We start from the raw sequence: 25,898 nt of genomic DNA, 5'->3' as shown, positions 1-25,898 counted from the left end.
GAATTCCACAAATTCACAACTCGCTGGGTGAAAAAGTTCCTTCTCACCTCAGTTTTAAATGGCCTCCCCTTTATTCTAAGACTGTGGCCCCTGGTTCTGGACTCGCCCAACATTGGGAACGTTTTTCCTGCATCTAGCTTGTCCAGTCCTTTTCTTTTCTTTTCTTAGTTATCCCACCTTCTGTTCTCGTCAGCCAATTTCTGAAGCTTGAGGTTCAATAATAGATTGATCGCAATAAAGAATAGCTCAAAACTACTTTCTTCACGGCAAAATTATTTTAGGCTACATTTCATTGGCAACAGCGAGATTTGAGATTTCTATGAATATGAACGCTGACCTTCATTTGATCTATAAACATGGTTATAATGAGCCAAGAAAGAAAATTAATTTCATTCTTATGCTCGCTTTTATGTTCACATTTTAAAATATGCACTAATTATGTAGTGCATGTACAGACGTTTTCATTGAATATTCAATAGGCCAGAAAGAACACACATCACCATCTTTTGAAAGGATGCATGGATGTGAGATAATTTTTGGTCTTGCTAGTAACACGATATCCTGCAAATACTTTTGAGGTTTATCTCAAAAATTTAAGGTGGCATGGTTGCGCGGTGGTAGTGTAACTGCCTTACAGCACCGGAGACCCGGCCGGGTTCCATCCTGACTACGGGTGCTGTCTGTACGGAGTTTGTACGTTCTCCCCGTGGCCTGCGTGGGTTTTCTCCGGGTGCTCTGGTTTCCTCCCACACTCCAAAGATGTACAGTTCATTTGTGAATTGCTTTGATATAATTGTAAATTGTCTCTAGTGTGTAGGATAGCATTACTGTGTGCGGATCGCTGGTCGGACTCGATGGGCCGAAGGGCCTGTTTCCATGCCTTATCTCTAAATTAAACTAAACTAAACTAAACTAATTCCTTTCAATAGACAATAGACAATAGGTGCAGGAGTAGGCCATTCAGCCCTTCGAGCCAGCACTGCCATTCAATGTGATCATGGCTGAACATTCTCAATCAGTACCCCGTTCCTACTTTCTCCCCATACACCCTGACTCCGCTATCCTTAAGAGCTCTATCTAGCTTTCTCTTGAATGCATTCAGCGAATTGGACTCCAGTGCCCTCTGAGGCAGAGAATTCCACAGATTCACAACTCTCTGACTAAAAAAGTTTTTCCTCATCTCTGTTCTAAATGGCCTACCCCTTATTCTTAAACTGTGGTCCCTGGTTCTGGACTCCCCCAACATTGGGAACATGTTTCCTGCCTCTAACGTGACCAACCCCTTAATAATCTTATACCTTTCGATAAGATCTCCTCCCATCCTTCTAAATTCCAGTGTACACAAGCCTAGTCGCTCCAGTCGTTCAACATATGACAGTCCTGCCATTCCGGGAATTAACCTAGTAAACCTATGCTGCATGCCCTCAATAGCAAGAATATCCTTCCTCAAATTTGGAGACCAAAACTGCACACAGTACTCCAGGTGTGGTCTCACTAGGGCCCTGTACAACTGCAGAAGGACCTCTTTGCTCCTATACTCAACTCCTTTTGTTATGAAGGCCAACATTCCATTGGCTTTCTTCATTGCCTGCTGTACCTGCATGCTTCCTTTCAGTGACTGATGCACTAGGACACCCAGATCACATTGTACGTCCCCTTTTCCTAACTTGACACCAGTCAGATAATAATCTGCCTTCCTATTCTTACCACCAATGTGGATAACCTCACACTTATCCACATTAAACTGCATCTGCCATGCATCCGCCCAGTCACACAACCTGTCCAAGTCACCCTGCAACCTCATAGCATCTTCCTCACAGTTCACACTACCCCCCAGCTTTGTATCATCTGCATTGCTCTGTGCACTTCTATATAGGGGGGCACGGTGGCGTAGCAGTAGAACCACTGCCTTACAGCGCCAGAGATCGGGGGTTCCATCCCGACTACGGGTGCTGTCTGTACGGAGTTTGTACGTTCTCCCCGTGACCTGCGTGGGTTTTCTCCGAGATCTTCGGTTTCCTCCCACACTCCAAAGGCGTACAGGTTTGTAGGTTAATTGGCTTAGTAAATGTAAAAATTGTCCCTCGTGGGTGTAGGATAGTTTTAGTGTGCGGGGATCGCTGGGCGGTGCGGACCCGGTGGGCCGAAGGGCCGTTTCCATGCTGTATCTCTAAACTAAACTAAACTAAACTAAACTAAGCTAAACTAATTCCCGCCAATGCTCTGAGCACTCCATATCATTTTGGTAGTTCAATAATAATATTTTGACAGTGTTTTTTTCTTTCATTTGGTAGTTCAATAATAATATTTGATAATTTTGACAGCCAAATAGAAGGATGAAATGGAGGGAAGTATTCAAATTTGTACATGATTGTATTAAAAATGGGGTTTATAAATCCTCTTGTACAATGGGAAAGAGTTTCAGGGCAAAATCATTCAACATATTTCCCTCGTTCAATGAAAAGAGGATTGAATGGTGGACAAAATAAATTGCCAATTTACCTTCTACTTTATACTGATCTTGGAATAAAATGTCAGCCCTTTTCGTATGTTAAATGATATGATGCTTCTATCTGAATTGAACATGTATCGTTTGAAGATTTTATGAACAGCATTTTACAAGGTCTGTTGGCAACATTCATCTGTAAGGAATGCAGACACTATTCCTCATTGTTAGCACACGACAATGTTGTAGAACTCAAAGAACATTGAGTCAGTGCTTCACAAGTCATTTCACTTACTGTGATGGGCCTACAGTATTAACTTGAACATTGGCGTTAAACACGAAGGGTTGGTTAATACATCACTGAAGTCTCACCTGTTCAGCACTGCCTTCAACCACTGACCGTCACCTCACCTTCTGTCTCCTTTTTCTGTTCGTTTACTTATTTATCTATTTATTTTCTTCTCTATGTTCTAGTAATCCCTGTAAAGCGTCTTTGAGTGTTTGAAAAGCGTTATATAAATGTAATGCATTATTATTATTATTATTATTATTATAAGTCTCAAAACCATGTTCTGGCCTCCAACAAAACTGAATAGTGCCAAAATATAAATTCAATTTGCGGGTGGCTAAGTGGCGCGGTGGTAGAGTTGCTGCCTTACAGTGCTTGCAGCGCCAGAGACCCGAGTTCGATCCCGATTACGGGTGCTGTCAATACGGAGTTTGTACATTCTCCCCATGACCTGTGTGGGTTTTCTCCGGGTGCTCTGGTTTCCTCCCACACTCCAAAGACGTGCAGTTCATTCGTGAATTGCCTTGATATAATTGTAAATTGTCTCTGGTGTGTGGGATAGCATTACCGTGTGCGGGGATCGCTGGTCGGACTCGGTGGGCCGAAGGGCCTGTTTCCGCGCCTTATCTCTAAATTCAACTAAGCTAAACTAACCTAATTCCTTCCAATGCTCTGGGCACTTCCATATCATTTGGTAGTTCAATAATAATAGTCGATAATTTTGACAGTTTTTTCTTTCAGAGTTTTCATTTTGAATGTGTTACTTCTCCCATGAAGAAGGATGAAATGGAGGGATGTATTCACATTTGTACATGATCGTATTGATAAAGGGGTTTATAAATCCTCTTGTGCACCACATGTACAATAGGAATGAGTGTCAGGGCAAAATCGTTCAATGAACTTAGTCAGAACATTAATGTGGTGCAGAGGTATTTGATATAATAAACTTGCAAATGTGTATCATGTCAATGAACCAAAGAAGCTGGGCATGCAGTAATAATATTAATAACTATTAATAACTATGGGCAGCTTGCAGCCCAGCAGTATGAACATTGACTTCTCCAACTTTAAATAGTTCCTCTGTCCCTCTCTTCCCTTCCCCTTCCCAATTCTCCCTCTATCTTCCTGTCTCCACCTATATCCTTCCTTTGTCCCGCCCCCCTGACATCAGTCTGAAGAAGGGTCTCGACCCGAAACGTCACCCATTCCTTCTCTCCTGAGATGCTGCCTGACCTGCTGAGTTACTCCAGCATTTTGTGAATAAATACCTTCGATTTGTACCAGCATCAGCCGGTATTTTCTTACACTTAATAACCATTTGATTAATTAACAGTATATTTGATACTGTACTTTAGTCTGTACTTTCTGAGAAGGTTCTGCTCCTGCAACGTCTACCACCAATCGGTGGTGGCCAGTGCCATCTTCTTCACTGCCGTGTGCTGGGGCAGCAGGGCGAAGACCGCGGATACCAACAGGATCAACAAGCTCATCAGGAAGGCTGGCTCTGTCCTGGGGGTGGAGTTGGATTCATGGGAGATGGTCTTGGAGGGGAGGGCGCTCCTCAAACTGTGGAGCATCCTGGACAATACAGCTCACCCCCTCCATGACACACTGGTCAACCTGAGGAGCACCTTCAGCAACAGACTGGTCCCAGCAAGATGCAGCACAGAACGAACGCCACAGGATATCCTTCTTCCCTGTGGCTATCAAACTGTACAACTCCTCCCCTTCTGTCATGGGGTAGACTGACTCCCCTCACCCCCCCCCCCCCCCCCATCTTTGCACATCCATCATCCAATAACTGGTCACTTAAATGTCATTATTGTTACAATGCACGTGACACTTTCAATGCCTTGTGACTGTATTTTCTGAATGATGACAGCTCAATTTCCCTCTGGGATAAATAAAGTTCTATCCTATCCTATCCTATCCTAATCATAATCATACTTTATTAGCCAAGTATGTTTTGCAACATTGTTTTGAGTTAGATAGAGGTCTAGGGGCTAGTGGAATCAAGGGATATGGGGAGATGTCAGGCACGGGTTACTGATTGTGGATGATCAGCCGTGATCACAATGAATGGCGGTGCTGGCTCAAAGGGCCAAATGGCCTCCTCCTGCACCTGTTTTCTATGTTTCTATGTTTCTAAGGAACGACAGATGCTGGTGTAAACCGAAGATAAGACACAAAATGGGTGACGTTTCGAGTCGTGGCCCTTCTTTAGACTGAGGGTCAGGGAAAAGAGAAACAGGAGATGTAGCTGGCGGTTAGACAATAGACAATAGACAATAGACAATAGACAATAGACAATAGACAAAAGACAATAGACAATAGACAATAGACAATAGACAATAGACAATAGACAATAGACAATAGACAATAGACAATAGACAAAAGACAATAGGTGCAGGAGGAGGCATTCGGCCCTTCGAGCCAGCACCGCCATTCAATGTGATCATGGCTGATCATTCTCAATCAGTACCCCGTTCCTGCCTTCTCCCCATACCCCCTGACTCCGCTATCCTTAAGAGCTCTATCTAGCTCTCTCTTGAATGCATTCAGAGAATTGGCCTCCACTGCCTTCTGAGGCAGAGAATTCCACAGATTCACAACTCTCTGACTGAAAAAGTTTTTCCTCATCTCAGTTCTAAAAGGCCTAACCCTTATTCTTAAACTGTGGCCCCTTGTTCTGGACTCCCCCAACATTGGGAACATGTTTCCTGCCTCTAACGTGTCCAACCCCTTAATAATCTTATACGTTTCGATAAGATCCCCTCTCATCCTTCTAAACTTATTTGAAGTCTTGGAGGAATCTCGCTGGCTGGATTCTTTCCATTTTAAAAGCTCTTGATCAGTCAGATATTCATCCAAGTTCCTCAAAGTAGTTCTTGATTTATAATTACAGCTGAAAGTTAAGGAGATGTTCAACACGGTAAAAAATTGCTCAGCTTTCATTTATTTGATCTATGTCTCTCTGTGTCACCGTCTATATCTCTCGTTCCTCTTTCCTCTGTCTCTCAGTCTGAAGAAGGGTCTCGACCCAAAACCTCACCTATTCCTTTTCTCCAGAGATACTGCCTGACCTGCTGAGTTACTCCAGCTTTTTGTGTTCTAACTTCGGTTTAAAACAGCAACTATAGACGTACAGGTTTGCAGATTAATTGACTGGATAAATGTAAAAATTGTCCCTAGTAGGTGTAGGATAGTGTTAATGTGTGGGGATCGCTGGGCGGCGCGGACCCGGTGGGCCGAAGGGCCTGTTTCTGCGCTGTATCTCTAAATCTAAAAAATCTAAAACTATACCTCAAAGTGTGCAAAGTTCTTTTTAGTATAACCTGATATTACCAAGAACAACTGCTAAAGTCCATTTTTGATGACAATCTATGTTTTTTTTTCTATCTTTCACATATTCCACACCATGCTATATAGATATTCTGGTGTCTCTTTGTTAAGTAAACTATTCAGATGAAAGAGAAGATGATAGAGTTACTTCAGCTTGACATACATTGTGGTCTTGGCTGTGGTTGACATCAACTCTGAGTTTGAAGTGACCAAGATCCTTAATGCATCAAGGATTTAACTAAAATTATTTGAGACACATTGTATGCACAAAAAAATCCCAGAGGGAAGTTTAAATTCAGAAAAAATACTAAGCCCACAGAAGTGAACATCTATATATGAGATGCCTGATATAATTTCTGCCATTGTTCATCACAGCATGCCCCAGAGAATATTAAGTGTCGAGGGGCTACATTTCCTTTATAGTTACAGTATCTTGACTAAGCTCTTTGTGTTAAGATTGGAGCATTTTAAGCTTAAAGCGAAAACAAAAGGTAAATGCCCTTAAGGGCTCTAAGATGATCAAAGATGTCCATTTGAAGTGATGTTCCCACCCAAGTTGGAATTCCTAAAGGCAAGTTTTGATGTCTTTGTCAAGTAAATTTCACCTCTTTCAAGTTTTATATGAAGTAGTTGACTCCACTGGGTTAAAAATAATTCCTAAGGCTCCCATATGCAACCAGGATACCTTGTAAGATAATAATGCCCTGGTCTGGACTTTATGAAACGTCAATAGGTTAGGCAGGGTTCTTATGTTTGTTTTGGAAGAAAACATTTTCTTTTTGGAAGAAATCATTTCTGGGGGAGAAGTTGGATAATACTGTGCTGTGTGCTGTGGTGAAAATGGATGACAATACCTTTACTATTTTGACCTGGAATAAGGATTGATCTCATACAATGATTTGAGTGTCTATGCTAAATTTCCTCTGCTGTTTGTTCCCTTACCAAATACCCACATGGCCTAATTTTGCAGATAGCTAACAGTTGAAAACAGCTTGTTTCACTTGAAGGCAGACACAAAATGCTGGAGTAACTTAGCGGGTCAGGCAGCATCTCGGGAGAGAAGGAATGGGTAACGTTTCGGGTCGAGACCCTTCTTCAGACTGATGTCAGGGGAGGGGGCGGGACAAAAATTGTTTCACTTGAAGACTGTCTTTATGTAACGATAAATGTTTGTAACGATAAATGTCACCAGCAACGGCAAACAATAGATTTTTGATGCTAGAAACTATGGTTAGACTGATCAGTCTGAAGAAGGGTCTCGACCCGAAACGTCACCCATTCCTTCTCTCCAGAGATGCTGCCTGACCCGCTGAGTTACTCCAGCATTTTGCGATAACTTCACAATACAGTACATGATAAGGGAATAACGTTTAGTGCAAGGTAAAGACAATAAAGTCTGAACAAAGATAGTCTGAGGGTCACCAGAGAGGTAGATGGTAGTTCCGCACTGCTCTCTGGTTGTGGTAGGATGGTTCAGTTGCCTGATAACAGCTGGGAAGAAACTGTCCCTGAGTCTGGAGGTGTGCATTTTCTCACTTCTGTACCTTCTGCCCGATGCGAGAGGGGAGAAGAGGGAGTGGCCAGGATGCGACTCGTCCTTGATTATGCTGCTGGCCTTGCCAAGTTAATGGAAGAGTGAATAACGTGAATAATAAAATTTATTAGATTGTTCCAAAAGCTGGCATGGAGTTGATGGACTGAAACATCTTCTATGTCCTAAGGGAACATAAAAGAGGCGGGAGAAAGTGTCCTTGCCCTGATATCTCCAATCTATTCTGATCGATCAGACAAGGCTTTAATGATGTCTCCAGTAATAGTGATTTCAAGAAGGGTCTCGACCCAAAACAACACCCACTCCTTCTCACCGGAGATGCTGTTTGTCCCCCTGAGTTACTCCAGCATTTTGTGTCTATTAATATTCATCTGTTTACCTGAATATTAATCATATATGGGCCTGTTAAGCTGCAGCACTGCCGTACTTATGACAATTAAATACTCTTAAGTTTAGAGATACAGCGCGGAAACAGGTCCTTAATAATGTAAGCTGCCCAAGCAAAATATGAGATACTGCTCCTCCAATTTGTGCTGGGCCTCACTCTGACAGTGGAGGAGGCCCAGGATAGAAAGGTCAGTGTGGGGATGGGAGGGGGAGTTAAAGTGTTGAGCAACCGGGTGATCAGGTAGGTTTAGGCGGGCTAAGCAAAGGTGTTTCATCGAATCGATCGCTGAACCTGCGCTTTGTCTCGCCATGATAGAGGAGTCCACACCTGGAACAGCGGATACAGTAGATGAGGTTGGAGGAGGTGCAGGTGAACCTCTGCCTCACCTGAAAGGACTGTCGGGGTCCTTGGTCGGAGTCAAGGGGGGAGGTAAAGGGACAGGCGTTGCATCTCTTGCAGTTACTGGGGAAAGTATCTGGGGAGGGGGTGGTTTGGGTAGGAAGGGACGAGTTAACCGAGGAGTTGCGGAGGGAAAGGTAAATGTGGAAAGTAGAAAGGGGTGGAGTTCCTTCCTACAACAAAATCCTGAAGTCTCTCCCTAGTTGCAATATGCCATTAATGCAACATCGCCGTGGTCAGACCCATTATATTAACAAAGCTGACAATAGATATGCCCAATGTGGAAAAATAAAAAACTGATAGAAGACAATTACTCACCTTTCTCAATTCATTTCACATACAACCTCTAACAGTTGGTTGGATCCAAATTGCTTGATGTTCCTGGAGAGAAGGAATGGGTGACGTTTCGGGTCAAGACCCTTCTTCAGACTGAAGAAGGCTCTCGACCTGTAAGGTCAAGTCAAGTCAAGTCAATTTTATTTGTATAGCACATTTAAAAACAACCCACGTTGACCAAAGTGCTGTACATTTGATTAGGTTCCAATAGAAAAAAAAATGAAAACATACAGTAGTACGCAAACAGTTCACAGCGCCTCCTCAATGAGCCTCAAACGCTAGGGAGTAGAAATATGTTTTGAGCCTGGACTTAAAGGAGTCGATGGAGGGGGCAGTTCTGATCGGGAGAGGGATGCTGTTCCACAGTCTAGGAGCTGCAACCGCAAAAGCGCGGTCACCCCTGAGTTTAAGCCTAGACCGCGGGATAGTGAATAGCCCCAAGTCGGCCGATCTGAGGGACCTGGAGTTAGAGAGGGGGGTTAGAAGATTTTTGATGTAGGGGGGGGAGTGTCCATTTAGGGCTTTATACGTGAATAGGAGGAGCTTGAAGTTGATTCTGTACCGTACAGGGAGCCAGTGGAGAGAGGCCAGAATCGGGGTGATGTGGTCCCTTTTACGGGTACCCGTCAGGAGTCTCGCTGCGGGGTTTTGGACCAGTTGCAGGCGGGACAGGGAAGATTGGCTGATCCCAGTGTATAGGGAGTTGCAGTAGTCTAGGCGGGAGGAAATGAAAGCGTGAATGATTTTTTCTGTGTCGTCGAATTTGAGGAAAGGTTTGATTTTAGCTATGGTTCGAAGTTGGAAGAAGCTGGCTTTTACCACAGCGTTGACTTGCTTATCAAATTTTAATGCAGAGTCAAATATCATGCCGAGGTTTTTGACATGCGGTTTGACTAGGCAGGATAGGCTTCCAAGACTGCCTGTTATCAATTTGATGGAGTCAGGGGGGCCGAATAGGATGACCTCAGACTTGCTCTCATTTAATTGGAGGAAGTTCTGTGCCATCCAACATTTTATGTCCTCAAGGCAGTGTGAGAGGCTGTTTAAATTTGACTGGTTGTTGGGTTTCCGGGGGAGGTAAAGCTGAGTGTCATCGGCATAGCAGTGGAAAGAAATGCCGTGCCTTTGAATGATTTGGCCAAGGGGGAGCATGTATAGAGAGAAGAGAATGGGGCCTAGGATGGAGCCTTGTGGAACTCCGCAGGAGAGGCTAGCTGGAGCAGAGGAATAACTGCCTATGTTGATGGCGAAACTCCTATCTTTGAGGTACGAAGCGAACCAGCTCAGGGCAGTGCCATCAATGCCAACCGCGTACCGGAGACGGTCAATAAGGATGGTGTGGTCCACTGTATCGAATGCTGCGCTGAGGTCGAGAAGGAGCAGGATTGCACAGTCGCCGGTGTCGATGGCGAGAAGCAGGTCGTTGTGTACCTTCAACAAGGCAGACTCTGTGCTGTGGTGGGCTCTGAAACCTGACTGGAAACTTTCCAGGATGGTGTATTGGTGCAGGTAGGGCACTAATTGGTTAAGGATTGCCTTTTCAAGGACTTTTGACAGGAATGGCAGTTTGGAAATGGGTCTGTAGTTGCTAGGCAAGGTGGGGTCTAGGTTAGGTTTTTTCAGTAGGGGCTGGACCACCGCGTGCTTGAAACTGGTTGGAACAGTGCCAGTGGCCAGAGAACTGTTGATAATAGAGAGGATGCTGGGACCAGCTATTGCAATGACATCCTTCAGAAGGGCAGTGGGGGCAGGATCAAGGGGGCAGGTTGCAGGTTTCATAGTGGAGACAAGCTTTGCAAGGGAGGATAGAGTGACGGGTTGGAAGCAGTCCAATTTAGATGAACAGACTAGTGAGACAGCTAGGTCACGGGTGGGAGGGGAAATGTTCATTCTAATATTCTCAACTTTGTTGGTGAAAAATTTAGCGAATTCTTCGCACTTAGCAGGGGACCCAACTAAGCTGGTACTGGGGGTGGGACATATGACAGAGGTAATTGTTCTAAATAGGACCTTGGAGTTATGAGAGTTTTTCGAAATAAGGTCGGAGAAGTATTGTGCTCTAGCAGACTTTACTGCTTCCTGGTATTTGAGAAGATTGTTTCTCAGAATTTCGAATGAAATTTGAAGCTTGTCACATTTCCATCTCCTTTCTGATTTTCTGCACTCCCTTCTTAGGGCTTTGGTGGTGTCATTGAGCCACGGCCGACCTTTGGGCTTAGGCTTTTTCATTTTAAGGGGAGCGATAGAATCCAGGATGGAAGAGCAAGTGATATTAAATAAAGAGGCGAGATCCTCAGTGCTGAGATGGGGGGGAGAGGCCTCAATAGTGCAGATGTTGGGGGCAGCTGTGAGAGTCTCGGAGAATTTACTGGCAGTCAATGAATTTATGTCGCGGGAGTAGCGAACAGGGAGATGAGATTTTGCGGGAGATAAAGGCAGATAAAGGAGATAAAGGTCACCCATTCCTTCTCTCCAGAGATGCTGCCTGTCCCACTGAGTTACTCCAGCATTTTGTTTTAGTTTCAGTTTTAGTTTTAGAGATACAGCATGGAAACAGGGCCTTTCGGCCCACCGAGTCCGCGCCGACCAGCGATCCCCACACATTAACACTATCCTACACCCACTAGGGACAATTTTTACATTTACCAAGCCAATTAACCTACAAACCTGCACGTCTTTGGAGTGTGGGAGGAAACTGTAGATCTCGGAGAAAACCCACGCAGGTCAAGGAGAGAACGTACAAACTCCATACAGACAGCACCTGCAGTCGGGATGGAACCCGGGTCTCTGGCGCTGCATTCGCTGTAAGGCAGCAACTCTACCTCTGCACCACCTTGTGTCTACCTTCGATTTAAACCAGCACCTGCAGTTCTTTCCCACACATATTGCTTGATATTACCTTGGTCCAAATGAATAAATCCAATTATTATTTGGTTCATTATTTAATTTGAAGGCATCAAATGTAATTACAATTTTTGCACCTTGTTAGAACTTGCAGTGAACCAATTGAAAAGCTAGAAAAAATCTTTGCATTATTCAGAAGCCTTTGCAGCTTTCGTGTGATGTCACATTTTAACCTTTTAATTTTTTCTAACCCTCTATCTCAAGCTCCTTACTTGGATCGTGACAATCAATTCAACTCTGATTTGTCTTTAAAATACAAACTCTGTATCTTTCTCCCCCACTCACCAAAATCAAAAGTTTCATTCTTTCCAGGGTACATATTCCATGGAATGGAACTTTGTATTAACAAAATCTACCTGTATTTATAGTAGCTAAAAGTCTATCATCCTGAATCAGCCCTTGCTGACAGCAATATGCCAAGTAATCAGTTCTAGCTGGCAAGTAGTGTAGGAAAATAACTGCAGATGCTGGTACAAATCGAAGGTATCACAAAATGTTGGAGTAACTCAGCGGGTCAGGCAGCATTTCAGGAGAGAAGGAATGGGTGACGTTTCGGGTCGAGACCCTTCTTCAGACTGATGTCAGGGGGGCGGGACAAAGGAAGGATATAGGTGGAGACAGGAAGACAGTGGGAGAACTGGGAAGGAGGAGGGGAAGAGAGGGACAGAGGAACTATCTAAGGTTGGAGAAGTCAATGTTCATACCGCTGGGCTGCAAGCTGCCCAAGCGAAATATGAGGTGCTGTTCCTCCAATTTGTGCTGGGCCTCACTATGGCACTGGAGGAGGCCCATGACAGAAAAGTCAGACTGGGAGTGGGAGGGGGAGTTGAAGTGCTCAGCCACCGGGAGATCAGGTTGGTTCAGGCGGGCTGAGCGAAGGTGTTGAGCGAAACGATCACTGAGCTTGCGTTTGGTCTCGCCGATGTAGAGAAGTTGACATCTAGAGCAGCGGATACAATAGATGAGGTTGGCGAACTGCCTTTGTCAGGCTTATCCCTTTCTTGATGTAGGAAGGAACTGCAGATGAAGTTTCCACTGAAGACAGACATAAAATGGTGGATTAACGGGTGCTATCTGTATGGAGTTTGCACGTGTTTGCCATGACCACGTGAGTTTTCTCTGAGATCTTCGCTTTCCTCCTGCATTCAAAAGACGTACAGGCTTGCAGGTTAATTGGCTTGGTACAAGTGTAAGTTGGCCCAAGTGTGTGTAGGATAGTGTCAATGTGCGGGGTTTGCCAGTCGGTTCAGATTTAGATTATAGAGATACAGCGCAGAAACAGGCCCTTCGGCCCACCGGGTCCACGCCGACCAGCAATCCCCGCACACTAACACTACAGCACAGAGTCTGCCTTGTTGAAGGTACACAACGACCTGCTTCTCGCCATCGACACCGGCGACTGTGCAATCCTGCTCCTTCTCGACCTCAGCGCAGCATTCGATACAGTGGACCACACCATCCTTATTGACCGTCTCCGGTACACGGTTGGCATTGATGGCACTGCCCTGAGCTGGTTCGCTTCGTACCTCAAAGATAGGAGTTTCGCCATCAACATAGGCAGTTATTCCTCTGCTCCAGCTAGCCTCTCCTGCGGAGTTCCACAAGGCTCCATCCTAGGCCCCATTCTCTTCTCTCTATACATGCTCCCCCTTGGCCAAATCATTCAAAGGCACGGCATTTCTTTCCACTGCTATGCCGATGACACTCAGCTTTACCTCCCCCTGAAACCCAACAACCAGTCAAATTTAAACAGCCTCTCACACTGCCTTGAGGACATAAAATGTTGGATGGCACAGAACTTCCTCCAATTAAATGAGAGCAAGTCTGAGGTCATCCTATTCGGCCCCCCCCGACTCCATCAAATTGATAACAGGCAGTCTTGGAAGCCTATCCTGCCTAGTCAAACCGCATGTCAAAAACCTCGGCATGATATTTGACTCTGCATTAAAATTTGATAAGCAAGTCAACGCTGTGGTAAAAGCCAGCTTCTTCCAACTTCGAACCATAGCTAAAATCAAACCTTTCCTCAAATTCGACGACACAGAAAAAATCATTCACGCTTTCATTTCCTCCCGCCTAGACTACTGCAACTCCCTATACACTGGGATCAGCCAATCTTCCCTGTCCCGCCTGCAACTGGTCCAAAACGCCGCAGCGAGACTCCTGACGGGTACCCGTTAAAGGGACAACATCACCCCGATTCTGGCCTCTCTCCACTGGCTCCCTGTACGGTACAGAATCAACTTCAAGCTCCTCCTATTCACGTATAAAGCCCTAAATGGACACTCCCCCCCCTACATCAAAAATCTTCTAACCCCCCTCTCTAACTCCAGGTCCCTCAGATCGGCCGATTTGGGGCTATTCACTATCCCGCGGTCTAGGCTTAAACTCAGGGGTGACCGCGCTTTTGCGGTTGCAGCTCCTAGACTGTGGAACAGCATCCCTCTCCCGATCAGAACTGCCCCCTCCATCGACTCCTTTAAGTCCAGGCTCAAAACATATTTCTACTCCCTAGCGTTTGAGGCTCATTGAGGAGGCGCTGTGAACTGTTTGCGTGCTACTGTATGTTTTCATTTTTTTTTTCTATTGGAACCTAATCAAATGTACAGCACTTTGGTCAACGTGGGTTGTTTTTAAATGTGCTATACAAATAAAATTGACTTGACTTGACTATCCTACACCCACTAGGGACAATTTTTACATTTGCCCAGCCAATTAACCCACAAACCTGTACGTCTTTGTAGTGTGGGAGGAAACCAAAGATCTCGGAGAAAACCCACGCAGGTCACGGGGAGAACGTACAAACTCCGTACAGACAGCACCCGTAGTCGGGATCGAACCTGAGTCTCCGGCGCTGCTTTCGCTGTAAGGCAGCAACTCTACCGCTGCGCCACCGTGCCGCCCCAGATTCGGTGGGTCGAAGGGCCTGTTTCCACACTGCATCTCTTAACTAAACTAATCTAAACTCAGTGGAACAGGCAGCATATCTGGAGAGAAGGAATGGGTGACGTTTCGGGTCGAGACCCAAACGTCGCCCATTCCTTCTCTCCAGAGATACTGCCGGTCCCATTGAGTTACTCCAGCATTTTGTGCTGATCCCTTTCCTAGTTATACTCCACACACCACCTTACCCTCCAGGACCTTTCATCCCATTACACACCCCTTTAGATGTAAGTTGCTGTTTGTTACCTCAACGCCCATGATTCCTGTTTAAATGTACATAGTTACAAGAATTGTTATTAACAATTAACGTGATGAATGAATGAATGAATAAGTTTATTGGCCAAGTATGTGCATATACAAGGAATGTGCCTTATAGAGGTGTACAAAATCATGAGAAGAATAGATCGGGTAGATACACAGAGTCTCTTGCCTAGAGTAGGGGAATCGAGGACCAGAGGACATAGGTTTAAGGTGAATGAATGAATGAATGAATAAATGAATGAATGAATGAATGAATGAATGAATGAATGAATAAGTTTATTGGCCAGGTATGTACATATACAAGGAATGTGCCTTGGTGCTCCGCTCACAAATGACAACACAAACATACAGTTAACAATTAAGAATAAAGCATAAACACATCAAAACAATAAGGATACATAATTCCCGTCTGAACACTGTTCTGATGTAAGATCATTGTTGCAACAGCACAGTGACACACCTACATGTATAGTCTTTGCAGGTTGGCAGAACTATGTAGTATAAGCTGCTTATCAATGTATCTTTAAAAGTACATAGACTGAATAGCATTATACATGATGTACCGTTCCACCAATTGAAGCTGTTATTTGAGTTTTGACTCCCTTCCATGTAAGATGATATTTGGCTGACCTATATTTTTTACCTTTTTTGTGAAGGACGAAATCAAATGAACCGATGGACACTATAAAAAGCACGCCAAGTGAAATGGATAGATGGCTTACAAGGAAACATTATATCAGACTAGACCAAGTGGACCCGTTGGGCCCAAACCTCTCCTGCATTGGTGCAGCACCCTCTCCTCTCCCACTCTCCCCTCCCCCTCCCCTCTCCCCCCCCACTCCCTTCCCCTCCCTCCCCCCTCCCCTCCCCCTCTCCACCCCCTCCCTCCACCCCTCCCCCCTTCCCCTCCTCCTCCCCTCCCCTACCCCTCCCCTCTCCCCCACTCCATCCGCCCTCATCCCCCCTCTCTCCCTCTCCCTCACTCCACCCCCCTTCCTCCCCCTTCACCCTCCACCCCTCCCCCTTCCCCTCCTCCTCTCCCCTACTCCATCCCCCCATCCCCCCTCTCTCCCCCTCCCTCCATCCCCCCCATCCCCCCTCTCTCCCGCTCCCTCCCTCCACCCCCTTCCTCCCCCCTTACCCTCCCCCTCCCCTCCCTTCCTCTCCCCCTACCCTTCCCCCCCACTCCATCCCCCTCAACCCCCCTTTTCCGCCTTCTCCCTCCTCCCCCCCCTCCTCCACCCCCCCCCCCCCTCCCTCCCTTCTTCCCTCTCCCCCCCCCTCCCTAGGAGATAGATTTTAAATGTAAATAACTTTTAAAATATAACACCGATTTCAATGAAACTTCTTCCATTAGCACCAAAGGGATGACGGTGAGTAAGGCGGGCCTAAAATTGTCGCGCTATCGTGTACCATTTTGGCTGTAGTTCAGGAACAAACAAACAAACGAAAGTCTTAGTATATAGATGTATGAGAGAGTAGTGTAGTAGACACAAAGTGCTACACAAGGCATACACAAAGATAGACACAAAGTGCTGGAGTAAGTCAGCGTGTCAGGCTGCGTCTCTGGGGGAAAGGAATGTTTCAGGTCAGGAGCCGAGTGGAGTAATGATGTTTATTGTACCTGTCTGGAGGTGGTGAACAAAATCTCGTAACAGCAAGTTGTGAAATTGAGTTCATTAAATCTGAGCTGGCAGCAGAAGGAACTTGCCAGATATTCATGAACGCGCAGGAGGAAACAATACATGTCATCTCTAAATGTCCTGGTCCAAATATATCTCCAGTCCTTAATAAGGTATTCAGCTGCACACCTCCAGTTCATGTCACCACAGTAAACAAATGTAAGGTACAAATAATGTGTGGGAATGGTCGACCTATTTCTCCACAAGTTAAAATGCAATACAATACAATACAATGCACCTCAATATATCTTTATTGTCATTGTACAGGGTACAACGAGATTGGGAATGCGCCTCCCATACGATGCAATAAATTAATTAGCTAGTTGTAATTTAAACAACCCAATGAAACAAATTAGAACAGTTTTAAAACAGAATAAAGTGCAAGTAGTTCACTGTGCGATGTGGCCATCCGGCTCAGCAGGACCGGTTCATAGCAGCTATGGCCCTGGGGATGAAGCTGTTCCTGAGTCTGGAGGTGCGGGCGTAGAAAGCCTTGTATCGTCTGCCCGATGGTAGAAGTTCGAACAGATTGTTGCAGGGGTGTGAAGAGTCTTTGTGGATGTTGGTGGCTTTTCTGAGGCATCGTGTGTTGTAGATGCCCTCCAAGGCTGGTAGCTGTGTTCCGATGGTCCTCAGAGCTCTATGGACTACCCGCTGAAGAGCTCTCCTCTCTGCCTCCGTGCAGCTGAGGTACCACACAGGGATGCCATGCGTTAGGATGCTCTCTATGGTGCAGCGGTAGAAGGTCGTCAGCAGCTGTTGGGGTAGACCAGACTTCTTCAGTGTTCTTAGGTAGAACAGTCGTTGCTGTGCCTTCTTGACCAGCGCAGCGGTGTTATTGGACCATGTTAGGTCCTCCGAAATGTGAGTGACCAGAAACTTGAAGCTGGAAGAATCCAGTCATGTTGCTTTTATTTACAAATTCATGGCTATGGTTGACAGAAGCAACACTCCGACAGCTCAAGGTTAATTTAGAATGAAAAATGTCTGCACTCAGTTTTGATGAAAGATCATTGTTCTGAAATGTTTAAATATTGTTTTTCGGTGCACTAATATGAGCCGATCCTGTTGAATATTTCCAGGGCTTTCTGATGGTACCACAATTTTACTTACTACTTTATTTACTTTACAACTGAACTGAACTGAACTAAGAGTGGCGAGTAGATCGAATTATACTTGATTTCTATCCACCACTCTGTGTGAAAAAGTTACCCCTCAGATTCCTATTCAATCTTTCCCCCTTCACCTTAAACCTATGTCATCAGGTTCTCGATTCCCCTACTCTGGGCAAGAGACCACCCGATCTATTCCTCTCATGATTTTATACACTTCTATAAGATTTCCCCTCATCCTCCTGCGCTCCAAGGAATATAGTCCCAGTCTGCACAAGCTCTCCCTACAGCACGGACCGTCGAATCCCGGCAACATCGTCGTAAATCTTCTCTATACCATTTTTAAACTTTCTTATAACATGGTGGCCAGAACTGAACACAATACTCTAAATGCGGCTTTGCCAACGTCTTATACAACTGCAACATGAACTCCCGACTTCTATACTCAGTACTCTGACTGATGAAGGCCGAAAGACTTCTTGACCACCCTATCTACTGTGACACGGCCTTCAAGGAACCATGTACCTGCACTCCTAGATCCCTCTGCACTGAACACTGTTGAGTCTTGATTTCAGTGTTACTGATTTAGAAGGAATCAGAGAAAGAGAAGTTAATTGGGTTAATTGTTAACTCCTGGCATCTTTTCAATATCCCCCACTGATATTAATATAATTGCTTGTGTAAGTCGTACACTCATTAGATTCATAATCTTCCACAAAGCCATTTGCAAAACGTGCAAACGTAAAAACATGGAGACAAGCGGAACTCAATCAAGGTGCGCAGGGAGGAACAGCAGATGCTGGTTTAAACCGAAGGCAGACGCAAAATGCTGGAGTAACTCAGCGGGACAGGCAGCATCTGTGCAGAGAAGGAATGGGTGACGTTTCTGGTCGAGACCCTTCTTCAGACATGGAACAATCGTGGTGTGCACATTTTTATCATCAAAGACCTCACCAAGAATATTTCCAAATATATTCTTGCTACTCAGAGAGCAGCTCATCACATGAGGCAAGTTGATTGCCTTGATGATTTTAGATTTAGATTTAGATTTTTTTAGTTTAGAGATACAGCGTGGAAACAGGCCCTTCGGCCCACCGGGTCCGCACTGCCCAGCGATCCCCGCACATTAACACTATCCTACACACACTAAGGACAATTTTTTTTAATTTTTACATTTACCAAGCCAATTAACCTACAAACCTGCACGTCTTTGGAGTGTGGGAGGAAACCGAAGATCTTGGAGAAAACCCACGCAGGTGACGGGGAGAACGTACAAACTCAGTACAGACGGCACCCGTAGTCGGGATCGAACCTGAGTCTCTGGCGCTACATTCGCTGTAAGGCAGCAACTCTACCGCTGCACCACCTTGTGTCTACCTTCGATTTAAACCTTGATGCAACAATTATTGTTCACAGCTTCTATTACGTGCACAACAACATGATTAATTTTTAATACTTCTATGCTGTTTTTGAAAGCTTGCAAATCTCAGAAGGTCTCCCAGGCAAAGTCATTTGATGGTTTTGGCATCCAGTTGGCCTGGGGATGTCAATTAGATAGGTGTTAAATCATCGTTGAAGAAAGTTTAGTTTAGATAAGTTTAGTTCACTGTCACGTGTACCGAGGTACAGTGTAAAGCTTTTGTTGCGTGCTATCCAGTCAACAGAAAGACAAGACATGATTACAATCGATCCGTTGACAGTGTATATATACCTGATAAGGAATTAATGTTTAGTGCAAGATACAGCCAGCAAAGTCCAGTAAAGATAGACATAAAATGCTGGAGTCCCGCTGAGTTACCCCAGCATTTTTTGAGTACCTTCGATTTAAATCAGCATCTGCAGTTTTTTCCTAAACAAAAGTCCGATCAAGCTTAGTCCAAGGGTCACCAAAGAGGTAGATAGTAGTTCAGCACTGCTCTCTGGTTGTGGTAGGATGGTTCAGTTGCCTGATAACAGCTGGGAAGAAACTGTCCCTGAATCTGGAGGTGTGCGTTTTCACACTTCTGTACCTTTTGCCTGATGGGAGAGGGGAGAAGAGGGAGTGGCCAGGGAGCGACTGGTCCTTGATTATGTTGCTGGCCTTGCCGAGGCAGCGTGAGGTGTAAATGGTGTCAGTGGAAGGGAGGTTGGTTTGTGCGATGGTCTGGGCTGCGTCCACAATTCACTGCAATTTCTCAAGGTGTTGGATGGAGCTGTTCCCAAACCAAGCTGTGATGCATCCTGATAAAATGCTTTCTGAGGTGCATCTGTAGAAGTTGGTGAGAGTTGTAGGGGACATGCCAAACTCCCTAAGCCTTCTAAGGCAGTAGAGGTGTTGGTGTGCCACAACGTGCCAGGTAACCCACATCAGGAAGTGTCTCCATAAACAAAGTTGCCATCCCCAGCGAGAGTGGGGAGAGGATGATAATTGCAGGGGGTTCAGTGTTCACTGAGGCCGTTCAATTAGCACCATTTTGTATGCCAAGCCTTGTGCGTTGTGTCCAATTGACTAGTCCCCAGCAAAGAATTGATTAACCAACTCACTCGGCAAGAACAGAAGAAAGGGCAGTAGGTATTGATGCCTTATTTTTGTTTGCTGCCTAATTCCTCTCCTCAGTCATTAGTGAAGTTGTCATTGCTTGTCCAAAAAGGCCATGACCCTGATAAAGCACTGGAGCATTCTGCATTTACGTCAATCCCTGACCTGGAGAAGCAAGTCTGGAGAAGGGTTCAAGAAACATTTCTTGGTGTCATACGGCCTAGATGAACGGCTAAGTGCCACAGGGCTAAACATCATCAAAGTCGAGACTGTAAGGCAAGATGAGGTCAATGAAAGATAAGTGATTAAGTGACATTCACCTTCAATTTCAAAAGGCTTTTAATTTTAGAAGGTAAGTATAATTGATAGGTTTAGAACTCGTGGGATAAAACAAGTTGAATAGAAGACCATTGCACTGCATTTGACCATCCTGAAGTGGGAACAATGAAGAACATCTCTGATTGTGGACTAGTATTTTCTCCGAGATCTTCGGTTTCCTCCCACACTCCAAAGACGTACAGGTATGTAGGTTAATTGGCTGGGTAAATGTAAAAATTGTCCCTAGTGGGTGTAGGATAGTGTTAATGTGCGGGGATCGCTGGGCGGCACGGACTTGGTGGGCCGAAAAGGCCTGTTTCCGGCTGTATATATATGATATGATATATGATATTTAAAATGAAGAAGAACCAATACAAGTCAAATCAAGTCATTTGTTATGGTTTGAGTAGATTATTTCCAGTTCGTATGGCTTCATTGATTACTTTTGTGGGAAGGTCCGCATCTACTGTAAGTGCTTGACATTCTTGAGTTTGCTTATTCTGTTCTCAGTCATTTGGAAAACATAGGATGGTACAGGTGGCACAGCTGGGAGAACTGCTGCCCCTCAGTGCCAGGGACTAGGGTTCGATCCTGACCTCGGCTCCGTCTGTGTGCAGTTTTGCACATTCTCTCTGTGACTGTGTAGGATTCCTCCGGGTGGTCTGGTTTCCTCCCCCCATCCTTAACAAGGCTTGGATAGAGTGTATAGGGAGAGGATGTTTCCACTAGTGCACTCAAGGTCATAGGTTTAGAATTAAAGGATATTCCTTTAGGAAGGAGAAGAAAAGGAATTTAGTTAGTCCGAGGGTGGTGAATTTGTGGAATTCTTTGCCACAGAAGGCTGTGGAGGATGACAATGGATATTTTTAAGGCAGAGACATCGACAGATAGATAGACAGATAGATAGACAGATAGATAGACAGATAGATAGATAGACAGATAGATAGATAGATAGATAGACAGATAGATAGATAGACAGATAGATAGACAGATAGATAGATAGATAGATAGATAGATAGATAGATAGATAGACAGATAGATAGATAGATAGATAGATAGATAGATAGATAGATAGATAGATAGATAGATAGATAGATAGATAGATAGATAGATAGATAGATAGATAGATAGATAGATAGATAGATAGATAGATAGATAGATAGAGACAGACAGACAGACAGACAGACAGACAGACAGACAGACAGACAGACAGACAGACAGACAGACAGACAGACAGACAGACAGACAGACAGACAGACAGACAGACAGACAGACAGATAGATAGATAGATAGATAGATAGATAGATAGATAGATAGATAGATAGATAGATAGATAGATAGATAGATAGATAGATAGATAGATAGATAGATAGATAGATAGATAGATAGATAGATAGATAGATGCATTATAAACCTGCCTTTTTCTTTCTTGCAGCTTCCTATTATCTGTGTTCACCCAATGTTGCGCAGCTCACAGTCCTAATGCTATCTTTGAGATTACTTTGTGCTGCCTATTACTCATGTCCACTGCCATCATTTGGTGCCCATCTTCTCCCTATTCGGCTTACTAGAGCTAAATCCACAGCAGTGCTTTCAAGAGCTTCAATGTTTAATCGTTTAGTTTAGAGATACAGCACGGAAACAGACCCTTCGGCCCAACGAGTCCACACTGACCAGCGATCCCCGCACACTCACACTGCCCCGCACCCACTAGGGACAATTTACAATTATATCAAACCAATTAACCTACAAACCTGCACGTCTTTGGAGTGTGGGAGGAAACCGAAGATCTCGGAGAAAACCCACGCAGGTCACGGGGAGAACGTACAAACTCTGTACAGACGGCGCCCGTAGTCGGGATCGAACCCGGGTCTCCGGAATTGTAAGGCAGCAACTCTACTGGCACGGTAGAGTTGCTGCCTTACAGCGCTTGCAGCGCCGGAGACCCGGGTTCCATCCCGACTACGGGCGCCGTCTGTACGGAGTTTGTACGTTCTCCCCGTGACCTGCATGGGTTTACATCGAAATCTCCGGTTTCCTCCCACACTCCAAAGACGTACAGGTTTGTAGGTTAATTGGCTGGGTGTAAGTGTAACTTGCCCCCTAGTGTGTGTAGGATAGTGTTAGTGTGCGGGGATCGCTAGTCGGTGTAGATTCAGTGGGCAGAAGGGCCTCTTTCCATGCTGTATCTCTAAACTAAACTAAACTAAACTAAACTAAACTACTGCTGCACCACCGGGCCGCCCTAAAGATTATTTAGTAAATTTAGTAAATTTTCTCTCTAACCTTTCCAGCTTGACATCTTTCCTATAAGATGGTGTCCAGAACTGAACACAATCGTCAATATGTGGCCTCACCAATGTCTTATACAACTACAACGTGTCCTCCCAACTTCTATACACAATACTTTAATGAAGGCCAATGTGCCAAATGCCTTTTTGATCACCCTATCTACCTGCGACTCCACCTTCAAGGAACCATGTACCTGCTCTCCTCGATCCCCCTGCTCTACAATACTCCCCAGAGCCCTACCATTCACTGTGTGGGTCCTGCCCATGTTAGACTTCCCAAAATGAAACGCCTCACACTTCTCTGTATTAAATTCCATCAACCATTCCTCAGCCCTCCTGGCAATCGATCCAGATCCTGCTGCAATCTTTCACGACCATCTTCACGATCTGCAAAACCACCAACTTTTGTATCATCAGCAAACTTGCTAATCTTGGCATTTATGTTCTCATCCAAATCATTGATGTAGATGACAAACAGCAACAGGCCCAGCACCGAACCCTGAGGCACACCACTAGTCACAGGCCTTCAGTCCGAGGAGCAACCTTCCACCATCACACTTGTCGAATGCTTTGCTGAAGTCCATATATACAACATCTGCAGCTCTGCCCTCATCAACCTTTTTGGTCACATCTTGAAATATCTCAATTAGATTTGTGAGACAAGACCCCCCACGTACAAACAGATGCTGACTGTCCCTAATCAGCCCTAGTCCATCTACATGCCTGTATAACCTGTCCCTCAGAATACTCTCTAGTAACTTACCAACTGTGGATGGGCTATTGCATGCTAGCGAATTTTAGTGCTTGTTAGTATAAGAAAATAACTACAGATGCTGGTACAAATCGAAGGCATTTATTCACAAACTGAATTGAGTCTGAAGCAGGGTCTCGACCCGAAAACGTCGCCCATTCCTTCTCTCCCGAGATGCTGCCTGACCCGCTGAGTTACTCCAGCATTTTGTGAATAGTGCTTGTTAGTAGTAGTCCCGCCTAGTACGTGATTTATAATATTAAGAACTCACCTACGTCAGGCAGTACATGTAGCAGCTCGGAGCTATAATGTACTGCAGGTCCTATGCTGTAAGTGCTTCAATAAAATGATGCGTTGTATCTTAGCATGTACTATCGTTCCCAGCATTTTCCCTCCAACCATTCTTGAACAAAGGCACAACATTTGCCGCCCTCTAACCTTCCGGCACCTCTCCTGCATTTAAAGACGACTTGTAAATTTTAACCAGGGCTCCCGCAATCTCCTCTCGTTTCCCCCAATATTCTTGGATATATCTAATCAGATTTGTCTACCTTCATACACAATAGTGCATATAAATAAATACACATATATATGCTGTGTCCCATGCTGTATGTCTAAAACTAAAATAAACTAAAAAAACTATACATAGTTTGCAAATCAGGTTCCGAACCAGGGGCCACAGTTTAAGAATAATGGGTAGGCCATTTAGAACGGATTATGAAAGGACTGGACAAGCTAAATGCAGGAAAAATGTTCCCAATGTTGGGGGAGTCCAGAACCAGGGGCCACAGTCTAAGAATAAAGGGGAGGCCATTTAAAACTGAGGTGAGAAAAAACCTTTTCACTCAGAGAGTTGTGAATCTGTGGAATTCTCTGCCTCAGAAGGCAGTGGAGGCCGATTCACTGGATGCTTTCAAGAGAGAGTTAGATAGAGCTCTTAAGGATAGCGGAGTCAGGGGGTATGGGGAGAAGGCAGGAACGGGGTACTGATTGTGGATGATCAGCCATGATCACGGTGAATGGTGGTGCTGGCTGGAAGGGCCGAATGGCCTACTCCTGCACCTATTGTCTGTCTATATAATCAAATTTACCCACAGCTAGTAATATTTTCATACTCTTCGTGCTCTACACATTGTTTACAGTGCAGTCTGCTGTAAGTATTTATCATTTAATCAAATAGTGACAAGATGACACTTCTGGTGCTGTCCGTGGTGGAGTTTGCATGTTCTCCTTGTGACCACGCGTGTACTCCGGTTTCCTCCACATCCCAAAGGCGTGAGGGTTGGCTGGTTAATTGCCCACTGTAAATTGGATCTGTTTGTCGATGAGTGGTAGATTCTGGCGAGAGTGGAAGGGAACGAGGAGAGAATAAAATGGCATAAATGAGAATGTGTTGGCATGGACTCGGTAGGCTCAATGGCCTACTTCACTGCTGAATAACAGACGTCAACATTTGCAAAAAGAAGACAATAATTCATTTATCTAGTACCTTTAGCAACCTTGAGTCATTTCAAAATGCTTTACCATAAATGCAATACTTTTGCATTCTCTGCCACAGAAGGTAGTTGAGGCCAGTTCAATGGCGATATTTAAGAGGGAGTTAGATGTGGCCCTTGTGGCTAAAGGGATCAGGGGGTATGGAGAGAAGGCAGGTACAGGTTACTGAGCTGGATGATCAGCCATGATCATATTGAATGGCGGTGCAGGCTCGAAGGGCCGAATGGCCTACTCCTGCACCTATTTTCTATGTTTCTATGTTTCTATGTTTCTATGAAGTTCGTCCCTGCCTCCCTCCCACTCAATCACTAAAAGCTAGAGTCAGTGAAAGCTGTTATTTTAAATTATCTTTAAATATTCCAATGTTTGCCGATGACTTTTCTTGGGAACTCATGCATTTTTAAAACTTATGCATTTTCATTTTTAGATCACTTTTCATCTTCAGTGATTGTGTAATTCATCAAATGAGGCAGATTTCTGTTCTCGTGAATCAATAAAAAAATGTACTTTACATCTTCATTTTCTCCATGCCTGTCCGTGTCTGATTTAGCATCTTACGCTCTGTAATTTGCTGATCCATCTAATTTTGTGTCCTCACCGTAGATATTTGTTTATGTAGCATAAGTCCTTGTGATTGAGGCAAAAACAAGGAGGCAGATTATTATCTCAATGGTGCCAGATTCGGTAAAGGGGAAGTGCAACGAGACCTGGGTGTCCTTGTACACCAGTCACTGAAAGTAGACGGCCTGCCCCACTTTGGCGATTTTTTAGGCGACTGCCGGCGACTGTCAAAGTCGTAGGTGATGGCCGAAAAAAATAACCGTGCGACAATGTCCACGACAATGACCACGACAATGCCCGCGACAAGC

This window comes from Rhinoraja longicauda, chromosome 7 (genome assembly GCF_053455715.1).
Source record: "Rhinoraja longicauda isolate Sanriku21f chromosome 7, sRhiLon1.1, whole genome shotgun sequence".
In the NCBI taxonomy this organism is placed as follows: domain Eukaryota; kingdom Metazoa; phylum Chordata; class Chondrichthyes; order Rajiformes; family Arhynchobatidae; genus Rhinoraja; species Rhinoraja longicauda.
This window is presented reverse-complemented; position numbering follows the sequence as displayed.